We start from the raw sequence: 17,347 nt of genomic DNA on the forward strand, positions 1-17,347 counted from the left end.
CAAAAAAACAAGAAGTACAGGATTTCGAATTTATCTCTGAAACTAGTTGAATTAGTTTGATGTGGTGACAATACTTTTTATTTTCTGAATGAATGCTTGAACAGTGCATATGTCTTTTGAATTTGTTGTTTAAAGAATGTTAAATTTGTTGGCTCTTGAAAGAATGATGAAAAAGGAGAAATGTTATTGAGGATCTAAAAAATTCATCAAATTGATTCTTGAAGCAAGAAAAAGCAAAAAAAAAAAAATTGAAAATAAAAAAAAAGAAGAGAAGAAGAAAAAGCAAGCAGAAAAAGCCAATAGCCCTTTAAACCAAAAGGCAAGGGTAGAAATAAAAAGTGATCCAAGGCAAAAAGAATGTGCTTAAGAACCCTGGACACCTCTAATTGGGGACTCTAGCAAAGCTGAGTCACAATCTAAAAAGGTTCACCCAGTTATGTGTCTGTGGCATGTATGTATCCGGTGGTAATACTGGAAGACAGAGTGCTTTGGGCCACAGCCAAGACTCATAAAGTAGCTATGTTCAAGAATCATCATACTTAACTAGGAGAATCAATAACACTATCTGAATTCTGAGTTCCTATAGATGCCAATCATTCTAAACTTCAAAGGATAAAGTGAGATGCCAAAACTATTCAGAAGCAAAAAGCTACTAGTCCCGCTCATCTAATTGGAGCTAAGTTTCATTGATATTTTGGAGTCTATAGTATGTTCTCTTCTTTTTATCCTATTTGATTTTCAGTTGCTTGGGGACAAGCAACAATTTAAGTTTGGTGTTGTGATGAGCGGATAATTTATACGCTTTTTGGCATTGTTTTTAGTATACTTTTAGTATATTTTAGTTAGTTTTTATTATATTTTTATTAGTTTTTAGTTAAAATTCACTTTTCTGGACTTTACTATGAGTTTGTGTGTTTTTCTATGATTTCAGGTATTTTCTGGCTGAAATTGAGGGTCCTGAGCAAAAATCTGATTCAGAGGCTGAAAAGGACTGCAGATGCTATTGGATTCTGACCTCCCTGCACTCGAAGTGGATTTTCTGGAGTTACAGAAGCCCAATTGGCGCGCTCTCAACGGCGTTGGAAAGTAGACATCCTGGGCTTTCCATCAACGTATAATAGTCCATACTTTATCCGAGATTTGATGGCCCAAACCGGCGCTGCAAATCAGCATTAGAATTCCCGGCGTTTAACGCCGGAACAGGCATAAGAATTGGAGTTAAACGCCCAAACTGGCATAAAAGCTGGCGTTTAACTCCAGAAAAAGTCTCTACACATAAAAGCTTCAATGCTCAGCCCAAGCACACACCAAGTGGACCCCGGAAGTGGATTTTTACGTCATTTACTCATTTCTGTATACCCTAGGTTACTAGTTCACTATTAATAGGATCTTTTGACATTGTATCTGTACCTCATGACACTTTACACGTTTCTCATTGTATCTTCTACAGCATGAGTCTCTAAACCCCATGGTTGGGGTGAGGAGCTCTGCTGTGTCTTGATGGATTAATGCAATTACTACTGTTTTTCATTCAATCATGCTTGCTTCCATTATAAGATATCACTTGTTCCTAAACCTGATGAATGTGATGATCTGTGACACTCATCATCATTCTCACCTATGAACGTGTGCCTGACAACCACTTCCGTTCTACCTTAGATTGAGTAGATATCTCTTGGATCCCTTAACCGGAATCTTCGTGGTATAAGCTAGAATTGATGGCGGCATTCAAGAGAATCCGGAAGGTCTAAACCTTGTCTGTGGTATTCTGAGTAGGATTCAATGATTGAATGACTGTGACGAGCTTCAAACTCCTGAAGGCTGGGCGTTAGTGACAGACGCAAAAGAATCACTGGATTCTATTCCAACCTGATTGAGAACCGACAGATGATTAGCCGTGCTGTGACAGAGCACGTTGAACATTTTCACTGAGAGGATGGGAGGTAGCCACTGACAACGGTGAAACCCTACATACAGCTTGCCATGGAAGGAGCCTTGCGTGCTTGAAGAAAAAGACAGTAGGAAAGCAGAGATTCAGAAGATAGAGCATCTCCAAAACCTCAGCCTGTTCTCCATTACTGCAAAACAAGTACTTATTTCATGTTCTTTTGCTTTTTACAATCAACCCTGATAATTATTGATATCCTGACTAAGAGTTACAAGATAACCATAGCTTGCTTCAAGCCGACAATCTCCGTGGGATCGACCCCTTACTCACGTAAGGTGTTACTTGGACGACCCAGTGAACTTGCTGGTTAGTTGTGCGGGATTGCAAAAGTGTGATTGCAATTTCGTGCACCAGACTCTAGATGCTGATGGATTATGACCCTCCTGCACGCAAAATGATTTTCTAAAGCTATAGTAGCCCAATTGGCGTGCTCTTAATTGTGTTGGAAAGTAGACATATTGGGCTTTCCAGCAATGTTTAATATTCCATATTTTGCCCGAGATTTGATAGCGCAAATTGGCATTTAAACGCCAGCTTTTTACCCTTTTCTCGCATTAAACGCCAGAACTGGCATAAAAGTTGGAGTTAAACGCCCAAACTAGCACCAAAGCTGGCGTTTAACTCTAGGAATAGCCTATGCACGTGAAAGCTTCAATGCTCAGCCCAAACACACACCAAGTGGGCCCCGGAAGTGGATTTCTGCACTATCTATCTTAGTTTACTCATTTTCTGTAAACCTAGGTTACTAGTTTAGTATAAAAACTACTTTTAGAGATTTATTTTGAACCTCATGACATTTTACATCCGAATTTGTATCTTCTACGTCATGAGTCTCTAAACCCCATGGTTGGGGGTGAGGAGCTCTACTGTGTCTCGATGAATTAATGCAATTATTTCTGTTTTCTATTCAATCACGCTTGTTTCTAGTCTAAGATATTCATTCGTACTTCAACATGATGAATGTGATGATTCGTGACACTCATCACCATTCTCAACTTATGAACGCGTGCCTGACAACCACTTCCGTTCTACCTTAGATTGAGTGTGTATCTCTTAGGTTCTTGGTTCACAAGTTTGATTGCCTCTCCTGACAACAGAGTGTTCAAATCCATGAATCCAGAGTCTTCGTGGTATAAGCTAGAATCAATTGGCAGTACTCTTGAGATCCGAAAAGTCTAAACCTTGTCTGTGGTATTCCGAGTAGGATCTGGAAAGGGGTGTCAATATGACTGAGAGTCATGAATCAGAGCTAAAGGACATCTTTAAAGATGTTCAGCCTGATTTAGAGTTACCAGAGAAAATAGAAGAACCCCTGAAAACTCCTAAGGAAGATGATAAGCCTCCTAAACCTGAGCTTAAACTACTACCACCATCCCTGAAATATACGTTTCTGGGAGAGGATGTAACTTTTCCTGTGATCATAAGCTCGGCCTTAGAACCACAGGAAGAGAAAGCACTACTCAGGTGCTAAAGACACACAAGACAGCTCTTGGGTGATCCATAAGTGATCTTAAGGGCATTAGCCGAGCCAGATGCATGCACAAGATCCTATTGGAGGATGATGCTAAGCCAGTGATTCAATCACAGAGGCAGCTAAATCCGGCCATGAAGAAAGTGGTACAGAAAGAGGTCACTAAATTACTAGAGGCTGAGATTATTTATCCTATTTCTGACAGCCTCTGGGTGAGCCCTGTCCAAGTCGTCCCAAAGAAGGGAGGTATGACAGTGATTCATAATGAAAAAAATGAACAGGTTCCTACAAAAATAGTTACAGGGTGGCGTATGTGTATTGACTACAGAAGGCTCAATACAGCCACCAGAAAGGATCATTTTCCTTTACCATTCATAGACCAGATGCTAGAAAGACTAGCAGGTCATGACTATTACTGCTTTTTGGATGGCTATTCAGGCTATAACCAAATTGCAGTAGATCCTCAGGATCAAGAGAAAATAGCATTCACATGTCCATATGGAGTATTTACCAATAGAAGGATGCCATTTGGTCTGTGCAATGCACCTGCAACCTTTCAGAGATGCATGCTCTTTATTTTCTCTAATATAGTAGAAAAATTTCTGGAAGTCTTCATGGATGACTTCTCAGTATTTGGAGACTCATTCAGCTCCGGTCTTGATCATCTAGCACTTTGTCTGAAAAGGTGCCAAGAGACTAACCTGGTTTTAAACTGGAAAAAATGTCACTTTATGGTGACTGGAGAAATTGTCCTAGGACATAAAATTTCAAACAAAGGAATAGAGGTGGATCAAGTTAAGGTAGAGGTAATTGAAAAATTACCACCACCCACCAATGTTAAGGCAATCAGAAGCTTTCTAGGACATGCAGAATTCTACAGGAGGTTTATAAAGGATTTTTCAAAAATCACAAAATCTTTGAGAAATTTGCTAGCTACTAATATACCATTTGTCTTTGACACAGAGTGTTTGCAGGCCTTTGAGACTCTGAAGGCTAAGTTGGTCACAGCACCTGTAATTTTTGCACCAGACTGGACATTACCATTCGAATTAATGTGTGATGCCAGTGACCATACTATTGGTGCAGTATTAGGACTAAGGCATAACAAGCTTCTGCACGTCATTTACTATGCCAGCCATGTTCTAAATGATGCACAGAAGAATTACACAACCACAGAAAAAGAGCTGTTTGCAGTGGTTTATGCCATTGACAAGTTTAGATCCTATTTAGTAGGATCAAAAGTGATTGTGTACACTGACCATGCTGCTCTCAAATATCTACTCACAAAGCAGGATTCAAAACCCAGGCTCATAAGATGGGTGTTACTTCTGCAAGAGTTTAATATAGAAATAAGAGACAGAAAAGGGACAGAGAACCAAGTAGCAGATCACCTGTCCCGAATAGAACCAGTAGAAGGGGCGTCCCTCCCCTCTATTGAGATCTCTGAAACCTTTCCGGATGAGCAAATCTTTGCCATTTAGGAAGTACCATGGTTTGTAGACATTGCAAACTATAAAGCGGTAAGATTCATACCCAAAGAGTACAGCAGGCAGCAAACAAAAAAATTAGTTACTGATGCAAAGTACTACTTGTGGGATGAACTATATCTCTTTAAGAGATGTGTAGACGGAGTAATCTGTAGATGCGTGCCTAGAAAAGAGGCACAGAAAATTCTATGGCATTGCCATGGATCACAATATGGAGGACATTTCGAAGATGAGCGAACAGCCACAAAAGTCCTCCAATGTGGCTTCTACTGGCCTACACTCTATAGAGACTCCCGAGAGTTTGTACGTAACTGTGACAGTTGCCAGAGAGCTGGTAATCTGCCTCACGGTTATGCCATGCCTCAGCAAGGGATCTTAGAAATTGAGTTGTTTGATGTATGGGGTATTGAATTCATGGGGCCTTTTCCACCATCATACTCAAACACTTACATTATGGTGGCAGTAGATTATGTATCTAAATGGGTAGAGGCAATTGCCACACCCACTAATGATACTAAGACAATACTGAAGTTCCTCCAGAAGTATATCTTCAGCAGATTTGGTATCCCCCGAATACTAATCAGTGATGGAAGAACTCATTTCTGCAATAAACAGCTTGACTCTGCTCTGATCCGATATGGAATTAACCACAAAGTGGCAACTGCATATCATCCACAGACAAATGGGCAGGCTGAAGTCTCAAATAGAGAACTAAAATGAATCCTAGAACAGACTGTAAGTACCCGTAGAAAAGATTGGGCAAGGAGTCTGGATGATGCTCTATGGGCATACAGAACTGCATTTAAAACTCCTATAGGGACCTCTTCATACCAGCTTGTGTATGGAAAAGCCTGTCACCTGTCAGTGGAACTGGAACACAAGGCCTACTAGGCAACCAGATTCCTAAACCTTGATGCCAAGTTAGCTGGAGAGAAAAGATTGCTCCAGTTGAATGAGCTAGAGGAATTCAGACTCAATGCTTTCGAAAATGCAAAAATTTACAAAGAGAAAGCAAAAAGGTGGCATGACAAGAAACTGTCATCCAGAGTCTTTGAGCCAGGACAGAAGGTTCTGCTGCTAAACTCTAGGCTCAGATTATTCCTTGGGAAATTAAAATCCCGGTGAAGGGGACCATATGTGATCACAAGTGTGTCACCATATGGATATGTAGAGCTTCAAGATATTGACTCTGACAAAAAGTTCATTGTTAATGGATAGAGAGTAAATCATTATCTTGAAAGCAATGTTGAGCAGGAATGCTCAAAACTAAGACTATACTAAAGCTCAGTAAAAGTCCAGCTAAAGACAATTAAGAAGCGCTTGCTGGGAGGCAACCCAATCATTAGCAAAGATTTTTGTTATTTAAATAATAATTATAGGATTTTGATATCAATTATCTTTAAGGTTAATTGTCAATTACAGAAGTTTACAGAGTTATAGAAGGAATCAGAGCATAAAGCAGAGAAAAGGAGCTCATTGGCATAAAAACGCCAGTAAGGGGCGTTTAACGCCAGTAAAGATACCATTCTGGGCGTTAAACGCCAGAATGGGTACCATTCTGGGAGTTTAACGCTAGAGTTGCAACATCCTGGGCGATCAGAAAAATGCCCAGTGACAAAGGATTCTTGGCGTTTAACGCCAGGTAGGGTACCTGGCTGGGCGTTAAACGCCCAAATTGGCCAACAAATGGGCGTTAAACGCCAGAATGGATACCATTCTGGGCGTTTAACACCAGAACAGACAGGGGGAGGTGATTTTGTTTTCACTTCAATTTTTTTCAAATTTTTATGTTTTAATTCATAATTTTCTGCATAAATATGTTACAAATTTTCATCTCTCAAATTCAATTTTCAAAAATTTCATAATTTTCTAAATTCTTTTTAATTTTCTTTCAAAATCCCTTTCAAATCTTTTTCAAAAACGCATTTATCTTTTCAATTTCTTTCCAAATCTTTTTCAACTCATCATATCATCTTTTCATTCTTAGATGCATCAACAAAAATTCAGATTTAACATCTTTATATCTTTTTCATATCTTTTGAATTTTAAAATCTCATTTTTTTCATATCATGATTCATCTTTTACAAATCATATCTTTTTCAAAATTTTTGAAACCCACCCCCTCCCTTTTAAATACACGTTCGGCCATCCCCATACCTCCACCATTCGAATCTGTCTCCCCCTCTATTCCTCTCATTTCCTTTCTTTTGCTTGAGGACAAGCAAACCTCTAAGTTTGGTGTGTTTTTTCGTGATCACTAAGCAAAACATCACCAAGATCATGGACCCTAAAGGAAAACAAACCACTTTAAGAGGCAAGAAAGAGAATAATCCAAAACCACTTTGGAATCATGAGAGGTTCTTAACCAAAGAACATGCAGACCATTACCACAAAATAATGGGTTTGAGGTCAGTGATCCCAGAAGTTAAGTTCGATTTGAAAGAAGACAAATATCCAGAGATCCAAGAACAGATTCAAAATAGAGGTTGGTAAGTCCTAGTTAATCTTGAGACAAAGTTGGGAAGAAACATGATCTAGGAATTCTACTCAAATCTGTGGCTAACAGAAAAACAGAGAATGACGGAAACTGCCTTCTATACCTTTCGAACTATGGTTAGAAGAAAGACTATTTACTTCCACCTTGACAAAATAAGAGAGGTTTTCAAGCTGCCTCAACTACAAGATGATCCAGAATCCTTTAATAGGAGAATGGTGAGAGTAGATAAGCGTTTGGACCAAGTTCTAGAGAACATATGCCTCCCTGGAACTAAGTGGATAACCAACTCAAAAGGTGTCCCAAACCAACTCAAGAGAGGAGATCTCAAACCAGTCGCTAGGGGCTGGTTGGACTTCATTGGGCATTCTATACTGCCTACTAGCAACTGCTCTGAGGTCACTGTCAAAAGAGCAGTGATGATTCATTGCATTATGCTGAAAAATGAAGTGGAGATTCATCATCTAATTTCTTGTGAGATTTACACAATTGCAAATAAGAACTCCACTGAAGCCAAATTGGCTTACCCAAGCTTAATCTCTCTGCTATGTAAAGATGGGAGTGGATGAATTCATCTCACTCAAGCATCCAATCACCAAAAAGTCAATGGAGGGACAACAAGTGCACGACAACTCCATCAAGAGGAGCGCACAGGAGTTCCTCCCAGAAATTCCTCAAATTGACTACTGGGCCCGCCTAGAAGCATCTGTCACCAAGCTGCAAGAAGTTATGGATCAACTTAAAGAAGAACAGTAAAATCAAAATAGCATGCTCTGGAAACTGCTTAAGGAACAAGAAAAGCAAGGGCGTGAGCTACAGGAGTTGAAGCGCCAGAAGCTCTCCCTTGAGGGACCAGACACCCCACAGATTGAAGGAGCATCCATCTCCCAAAATAAAGGTTGTTGAGTCCTGATGAGCGGATAATTTGTACGCTTTTTGGCATTGTTTTTAGTATGTTTTTGGTAGTTTTAGTTGAGTTTTTATTATATTTTTATTAGTTTTTAGTTAAAATTCACTTTTCTGGACTTTACTATGAGTTTGTGTGTTTTTCTGTGATTTCAGGTATTTTCTGGCTGAAATTGAGGGACCTGAGCAAAAATCTGATTCAGAGACTGAAAAGGACTGCAGATGCTGTTGGATTCTGACCTCCCTGCACTCGAAGTGGATTTTCTGGAGCTACAGAAGCCCAATTGGCGCGCTCTCAACGGCGTTGGAAAGTAGACATCCTGGGCTTTCCAGCAATATATAATAGTCCATACTTTGCCCAAGATTTGATGGCCCAAACCGGCGTTCAAAGTCACCTACAGAAATTCCAGCGTTAAACGCCGGAACTGGCACCTAATTGGGAGTTAAACGCCCAAACTGGCATAAAAGCTGGCGTTTAACTCCAGAAAAAGTCTCTACACGAAATTCCTTCATTGCTCAGCCCAAGCACACACCAAGTGGGCCCGGAAGTGGATTTTTATGTCATTTACTCATTTCTGTACACCTTAGGCTACTAGTTTTCTATAAGTAGGATCTTGTACTATTGTATTTGACATCTTGGTAGCTATCTTTGAGTTTGATGCTATCTTAGATCATTGGGAGGCTGGCCATTCGGCCATGCCTAGACCTTATGCTTATGTATTTTCAACGGTGGAGTTTCTACACACCATAGATTAAGGTGTGGAGCTCTGCTGTACCTCGAGTATTAATGCAATTACTATTGTTCTTCCATTCAAATCCGCTTGTTCTTTGTCCAAGATATCACTTGTTCTTCAACTTGATGAATGTGATGATCCGTGACACTCATCATCATTCTCACCTATGAACAAGGTGACTGACAACCATTCTTGTTCTACAAGCATCTGAGGCTTAGTGAATATCTCTTGGATTCTTTAACCGGAATCCTCGTGGTATAGGCAGGACCTGATGGCGGCATTCAAGAGAATCCGGAAGGTCTAAACCTTGTCTGTGGTATTCTGAGTAGGATTCAATGAATGAATGACTGTGACGTGCTTCAAACCTGTAACCTACTGGGCGTTAGTGACAGACGCAAAAGAGTGATTCTATTCCGGTAGGGGAGGGAACCAAACCGGTGATTGGCAGTACTGTGACAGAGTGCGTGCATTAGCTTTCACTGCGCGGATGGGAGGTAGCTGCTGACAACAGTGAAACCCTACACGAGCTTGCCATGGAAAGGAGTAAGAAGGATTGGATGAAGGCAGTAGGAAAGCAGAGAGACGGAAGGAAAGGCATCTTCATGCGCTTATCGGAAGTTCCTACCAATGAATTACATAAGTATCTCTATCCTTATCTTTTATGTTATTTTCGTTCATCACCATATCCATTTGAGTCTGCCTGACTAAGATTTACAAGATGACCATAGCTTGCTTCATACCACCAATCTCCGTGGGATCGACCCTTACTCGCGTAAGGTTTATTACTTGGACGACCCAGTGCACTTGCTGGTTAGTTGTGCGAAGTTGTAGTGATCACAATTTCGCGCACCAAGTTTTTGGCGCCGTTGCCGGGGATTGTTCTTGTGTATGGACAACTGACGGTTCATCTTGTTGCTTAGATTAGGTATTTTTCTTCAGAGTTCTTAAGAATGAATTCTAGTGTTTCAAGGTGATGTTCTTATCATCACCAAAGCTGATTGATCCTCATCAATTTAGCTCTTGAATGCAATGTCTTGCTGAAGCTTAGCTAGCTATGTCTAATTCATTTAGACTAAAGCTTTAGACTAACATTGCATGATTCCTGGAATTCTCATTAAGAATTTTGATACCTTTATTTCCCTTTTCACTTAATTTTCGAAAAAAAAATACAAAAAAATCACAAAGTCATAAAAAACCAAAAAGATTTTATGTTTCTTGCTTGAGTCTAGTGTCTCATCTTAAGTTTGGTGTCAATTGCATATTTCTGTTCTTCTTGCATTTTTCGAATTTATGCATGTGTCTTAATTAATCTTCAAGTTGTTCTTGATGATTTTCTTGTTTTGATCTTTGAATTCTATTGACTTGAGTGTTTTGTTGTTTCTCGTATGCATTCTCATCTTGTTAGTGTCAGTAGTATACAAACTGCTAAGTTTGGTGTCTTGCATGCATTGTTATTTGATTTTAGTTGCATTTTGATTATTCCTCATTATTAAAAATCCAAAAATATTTTTAATTTGTGTCTTTTCAAGTCAATAATACAGAGAATTGAAGATTCAGAACACACTGCAGAGGAATCACACAGAAAAAGCTGAGCATTCGAAAATGCCCAGTGAAGAAGACAGACTGGCGTTTAAACGCCAGCCAGGGTGCCTGGCTGGGCGTTTAACGCCCAAAAGGGTAGTAGTTTGGGCGTTAAACGCCAGAATGTGCACCATTCTGGGCGTTTAACGCCAGGATGGTGCTAGGGGGAAGATTTTGTTTTTCAAATCAATTTTTTTCAAGTTTTCAAAGTTTTTCAAAATCAAATCTTTTTCAAATCATATCTTTTCAATCAAATGTTTTCAAAATCAATTTCTTTCCTTTTTCAAAGATACTTACTAACAATTAATGATTTGATTGAACATTTTTTGCCTTTTCTGTTAAGGAAGGTTTTATGTTTGAATCATATCTTTTCTTGTTAGGCAAGTCATTAATTTTTAAAAAATCATATCTTTTAAAATTGTTTTCAAATCATATCTTTTCAAATTGTTTTCAAATCATATCTTCTCAATCACATCTTTTTAAAACCATAACTTTTCAATCAAATCTTTTTAATCACATCTTTTTCAAAATAGTTTTCAATCAAATCTTTTTAATTTCTAATTTCAAAATCTTTTTCAAAAATCACTTGATTTCTTTCCCACTTTTATTTTCGAAAATCAAATGGTGTTTTTCAAAAATATTTTTCAAAATCTTTTAACTCAATTTTCGAAAATTACTTCCCTTCTTCTCACATCCTTCTATTTCTGAACTAACTCTATTCCTTAATGCAAAATTCGAACTCCATCTTCTTTGATAAGTTCGAATTTTCTACTTCTGTCTTCTACTTTTCTTTTCCTCTGACACCTAAAGGAATCTCTATACTGTGACATAGAGGATTCCATATTTTCTTGTTCTCTTCTCTTTCATATGAGCAGGAACAAGGACAAAGGCATTCTTGTTGAAGCTGACCCTGAACCTGAGAGAACCTTGAAGCGAAAGCTAAGAGAAGCCAAAGCACAACTCTCTTTAGAGGACCTGACCGAATTCTTCAAAGAAAAAGAAGACATGGCAGCCGAAAACAACAACAATGCCAACAATGCAAGGAAGGTGCTGGGTGACTTTACTGCACCTACTCCCGACTTCTATGGGAGAAGCATCTCTATCCCTGCCATTGGAGCAAACAACTTTGAGCTTAAGCCTCAATTAGTTTCTCTAATGCAACAGAATTGCAAGTTCTATGGACTTCCAATGGAAGATCCTCATCAGTTCTTAGCTGAATTCTTGCAAATCTGTGACACAGTCAAGACTAATGGGGTTGACCCTGAGGTCTATAAACTGATGCTATTCCCTTTTGCTGTAAGAGACAGAGCTAGAATATGGTTGGATTCTCAACCTAAAGAAAGCCTGGACTCTTGGGAAAAGCTAGTCAATGCCTTCTTGGCAAAGTTCTTTCCACCTCAAAGATGGAGTAAGCTTAGAGTGGAAGTCCAAACCTTCAGACAGAAGGATGGAGAATCCCTCTATGAAGCTTGGGAAAGATACAAACAATTAATCATAAAATGTCCCTCAGACATGCTTTCTGAATGGAGCATCATAGGCATTTTCTATGATGGTCTCTCTGAACTATCCAAGATGTCTTTGGATAGCTCTGCTGGAGGATCTCTTCATTTGAAGAAGACGCCTACAGAAGCTCAAGAGCTAATTGAAATGGTTGCAAATAACCAATTCATGTACACTTCTGAAAGAAATCCTGTGAACAATGGGACTAGTCAGAAGAAAGGAGTTCTTGAGACTGATACTCTGAATGCCATATTGGCTCAGAATAAAATATTGACTCAACAAGTCAATTTGATTTCTCAAAGTCTGTTTGGAATGCAAAATGCACCAAGCAGTACTAAGGATGCTTCATCTGAGGAAGAAGCTTATGATCCTGAGAACCCTTCAATGGAAGAGGTGAATTACCTAGGAGAACCCTATGGAAACACCTATAATTCTTCATGGAGAAATCACCCAAATTTCTCATGGAAGAATCAAGAGAGACCTCAACAAGGTTTCAATAATAATGGTGGAAGAAACCGGCTTGGCAATAACAAGCCTTTCCCATCATCTTCTCAGCAACAGACAGAGAGTTCTAAGCAGAGTACTTCTGACTTAGCAACAATGGTCTCTGATCTAATCAAAACCACTCAAAGTTTCATGACTGAAACAAGGTCTTCCATTAGAAATTTGGAAGGACAAGTGGGTCAGTTGAGCAAGAAAATTACTGAACTCCCTCCCAGTACTCTCCCAAGTAATACAGAAGAAAATCCAAAAGGAGAGTGCAAAGCCATAACCATGGCCGAATATGGAGAGGAAAGAGAGGAGGTGGACGCCACTGAGGAAGACCTCAATGGGCGTGCACCAACCTCCTCTGAGTTCCCCAATAAGGAACCATGGGAATCTGAGGCTCAAGATGAGACCATAGAGATTCCATTGGACTTACTTCTGCCTTTCATGAGCTCTGATGAGTATTCTTCCTCTGAAGAGGATGAGTATGTCACTGAAGAGCAAGTTGCTAAATACCTTGGAGCAATCATGAAGCTAAATGACAAGTTATTTGGAAATGAGACTTGGGAGGATGAACCTCCTTTGCTCACCAAAGAACTGGATGACTTGTCTTGGCAGAAATTACCTCAAAAGAGACAAGACCCTGGGAAGTTTTCCATACCTTGTACCATAGGCACCATGACCTTCAAGAAGGCCTTGTGTGACTTAGGGTCAAGTGTAAACCTCATGCCTCTCTCTGTAATGGAGAAGTTAGGGATCTTTGAGGTACAAGCTGCAAGAATCTCACTAGAGATGGCAGACAACTCAAGAAAACAAGCTTATGGACTTGTAGAGAATGTTTTGGTAAAAGTTGAAGACCATTACATCCCTACTGATTTCATAGTCCTAGAGACTGGGAAGTGCATGGATGAATCCATCATCCTTGGCAGACCCTTCCTAGCCACAGCAAAGGCTGTGATTGATGTTGATAGAGGTGAACTAATCATTCAAGTGAATGAAGAATCCTTTGTGTTTAAGGCTCAAGGATATCCCTCTGTCACCATGGAGAAGAAGCATGAAGAGCTTCTCTCAAATCAGAGACAAACAGAGCCCCCACAGTCAAACTCTAAGTTTGGTGTTGGGAGGCCACAACCAAACTCTAAGTTTGGTGTTGAACCCCCACATTCAAACTCTAAGTTTGGTGTTGGGAGGTTCCAACATTGCTCTGAGTATCTGTGAGGCTCCATGAGAGCCCTCTGTCAAGCTACTGACATTAAAGAAGCGCTTGTTGGGAGGCAACCCAATGTTTTATAGCTAACTATTCTCTTTTGTTATTTTATCTTTTTTGTAGGTTGATGATCATAAGAAGTCACAAAAACAATGAAAAAAGCAAAAACAGAATGAAAAACAGGAAGAAAAACAGCACACCCTGGAGAAAGAACTCACTGGCGTTTAAACGCCAGTGAGGCTAGCAGTTGGGCGTTTAACGCCCAGTCTGGTACCATTCTGGGCGTTTAACGCCAGAAAGGGGCACCAGACTGGCGTTAAACGCCAGGAAAGGGCTAAGACCTGGCGTTAAACGCCAGAAATGGGCACCAGCCCGGCGTTTAACGCCAGAAATGGCTCAAAACGTGGATTTTGATGCCATTTGGTGCAGGGATGACTTTTCCTTGACACCTAAGGATCTGTGGACCCCACAGGATCCCCATAAACCCCATCACTCTTTCTCTTCTTCTTCACCCATTCACCAATCACCTCAACATCTCTTTCTCTTCACCACTCACATCCATCCTTCATAAACCACTACTTCTTCCCCTTCTGGCCGAACCACAAAGCCATCTCCCTCTCCTCCATTTTTTTCTTCTTCTACTCTCTTCTTTCTTCTTTTGCTCGAGGACGAGCAAACCTTTTAAGTTTGGTGTGGTAAAAGCATTGCTTTTTGTTTTTCCATAACCATTTATGGCATCCAAAGCCGGTTCAACTGAGAAGGCATGACCTCAAGCCCATCACTAAGAAAAAGATGGAGCAAACAAGAGACCCCTCTCATCATGAGATCCCTGAGATACCTCAAGGGATGCACTTTCCTCCACAAGACTATTGGGAGCAACTGAACACCTCCCTAGGAGAATTAAGTTCCAACATGGGACAACTAAGGGTGGAGCACCAAGAACATGCCATCCTCCTCCATGAAATTGGAGAAGATCAAAGGATCATGAGAGAGGAGCAACAAAGACAAGGAAGAGGCATTGAGGAGCTCAAGCACTCCATAGGATCTTCAAGAGAAAGAAAGAGCCGCCATCACTAAGGTGGACCCGTTCTTTAATCTCCTTGTTCTTTATTTTTCTGTTTTTCGAAAATTATGCTTATGTTTGTCCATGTTTGTGTCTTATGATCATTAGTGTCTTAGTGTCTATGCCTTAAAGCTATGAATATGAATCCATCACCTTTCTTAAATGAAAACTGTTTTTATCACAAAAGAACAAGAAGTACAGGATTTCAAATTCATCTTTAAAACTAGCTTAATTAGTTTGATGTGGTGACAATACTTGTTGTTTTCTGAATGTATGCTTAAACAGTGCATATGTCTTTTGAATTTGTGGTTCATGAATGTTAAAATTGTTGGCTCTTGAAAGAATGATGAAAAAGGAGACATGTTACTGAGGATCTGAAAAATCATAAAAATGATTCTTGAAGCAAGAAAAAGCAGTGAATACAAAAAAAAAAGAGAAAAAGAAAGAGAAAAACGAAAAAAAAAAGGGGGAGAAAGAAAAAGAAAGAAAAAGAAAGAAATAAAGTTGTGATCCAAGGCAATAAGAGTGTGCTTAAGAACCCTGGACACCTCTAATTGGGGACTTTAGCAAAGCTGAGTCACAATCTGAAAAGGTTCACCCAATTATGTGTCTGTGGCATGAATGTATCCGGTGGTAATACTGGAAAACATAGTGCTTTGGGCCACGGCCAAGACTCAATAAGTAGCTGTGTTCAAGAATCATCATACTTAACTAGGAGAATCAATAACACTATCTGGATTCGGAGTTCCTAAAGAAGCCAATCATTCTGAATTTCAAAGGATAAAGTGAGATGCCAAAACTGTTCGGAGGCAAAAAGCTACTAGTCCCGCTCATCTAATTTGGAGCTTAGTTTCATTGATAATTTGGAGTCTATAGTATATTCTCTTCTTTTTATCTTATTTGATTTTCAGTTGCTTGAGGACAAGCAACAATTTAAGTTTGGTGTTGTGATGAGCGGATAATTTGTACGCTTTTTGGCATTGTTTTTAGTATGTTTTTGGTAGTTTTAGTTGAGTTTTTATTATATTTTTATTAGTTTTTAGTTAAAATTCACTTTTCTGGACTTTACTATGAGTTTGTGTGTTTTTCTGTGATTTCAGGTATTTTCTGGCTGAAATTGAGGGACCTGAGCAAAAATCTGATTCAGAGACTGAAAAGGACTGCAGATGCTGTTGGATTCTGACCTCCCTGCACTCGAAGTGGATTTTCTGGAGCTACAGAAGCCCAATTGGCGCGCTCTCAACGGCGTTGGAAAGTAGACATCCTGGGCTTTCCAGCAATATATAATAGTCCATACTTTGCCCAAGATTTGATGGCCCAAACCGGCGTTCAAAGTCACCTACAGAAATTCCAGCGTTAAACGCCGGAACTGGCACCTAATTGGGAGTTAAACGCCCAAACTGGCATAAAAGCTGGCGTTTAACTCCAGAAAAAGTCTCTACACGAAATTCCTTCATTGCTCAGCCCAAGCACACACCAAGTGGGCCCGGAAGTGGATTTTTATGTCATTTACTCATTTCTGTACACCTTAGGCTACTAGTTTTCTATAAGTAGGACCTTGTACTATTGTATTTGACATCTTGGTAGCTATCTTTGAGTTTGATGCTATCTTAGATCATTGGGAGGCTGGCCATTCGGCCATGCCTAGACCTTATGCTTATGTATTTTCAACGGTGGAGTTTCTACACACCATAGATTAAGGTGTGGAGCTCTGCTGTACCTCGAGTATTAATGCAATTACTATTGTTCTTCCATTCAAATCCGCTTGTTCTTTGTCCAAGATATCACTTGTTCTTCAACTTGATGAATGTGATGATCCGTGACACTCATCATCATTCTCACCTATGAACAAGGTGACTGACAACCATTCTTGTTCTACAAGCATCTGAGGCTTAGTGAATATCTCTTGGATTCTTTAACCGGAATCCTCGTGGTATAGGCAGGACCTGATGGCGGCATTCAAGAGAATCCGGAAGGTCTAAACCTTGTCTGTGGTATTCTGAGTAGGATTCAATGAATGAATGACTGTGACGTGCTTCAAACCTGTAACCTACTGGGCGTTAGTGACAGACGCAAAAGAGTGATTCTATTCCGGTAGGGGAGGGAACCAAACCGGTGATTGGCAGTACTGTGACAGAGTGCGTGCATTAGCTTTCACTGCGCGGATGGGAGGTAGCTGCTGACAACAGTGAAACCCTACACGAGCTTGCCATGGAAAGGAGTAAGAAGGATTGGATGAAGGCAGTAGGAAAGCAGAGAGACGGAAGGAAAGGCATCTTCATGCGCTTATCGGAAGTTCCTACCAATGAATTACATAAGTATCTCTATCCTTATCTTTTATGTTATTTTCGTTCATCACCATATCCATTTGAGTCTGCCTGACTAAGATTTACAAGATGACCATAGCTTGCTTCATACCACCAATCTCCGTGGGATCGACCCTTACTCGCGTAAGGTTTATTACTTGGAC

The 17,347-nt window shown here is 39.9% G+C and overlaps 1 non-coding gene across 1 annotated transcript; it reads right to left on the reverse strand.

Annotated features, from left to right (window-relative positions):
- Positions 1–12,031: 12,031 nt before the first annotated feature.
- LOC130971271 (small nucleolar RNA R71) lies at positions 12,032–12,139 on the reverse strand. Its single transcript, XR_009082498.1, has one exon. It is a non-coding gene; the product is annotated as a small nucleolar RNA R71 (small nucleolar RNA).
- Positions 12,140–17,347: the final 5,208 nt, after the last annotated feature.

The sequence above is a fragment of the Arachis stenosperma genome, chromosome 3 (genome assembly GCF_014773155.1).
Source record: "Arachis stenosperma cultivar V10309 chromosome 3, arast.V10309.gnm1.PFL2, whole genome shotgun sequence".
In the NCBI taxonomy this organism is placed as follows: Eukaryota; Viridiplantae; Streptophyta; class Magnoliopsida; order Fabales; family Fabaceae; genus Arachis; species Arachis stenosperma.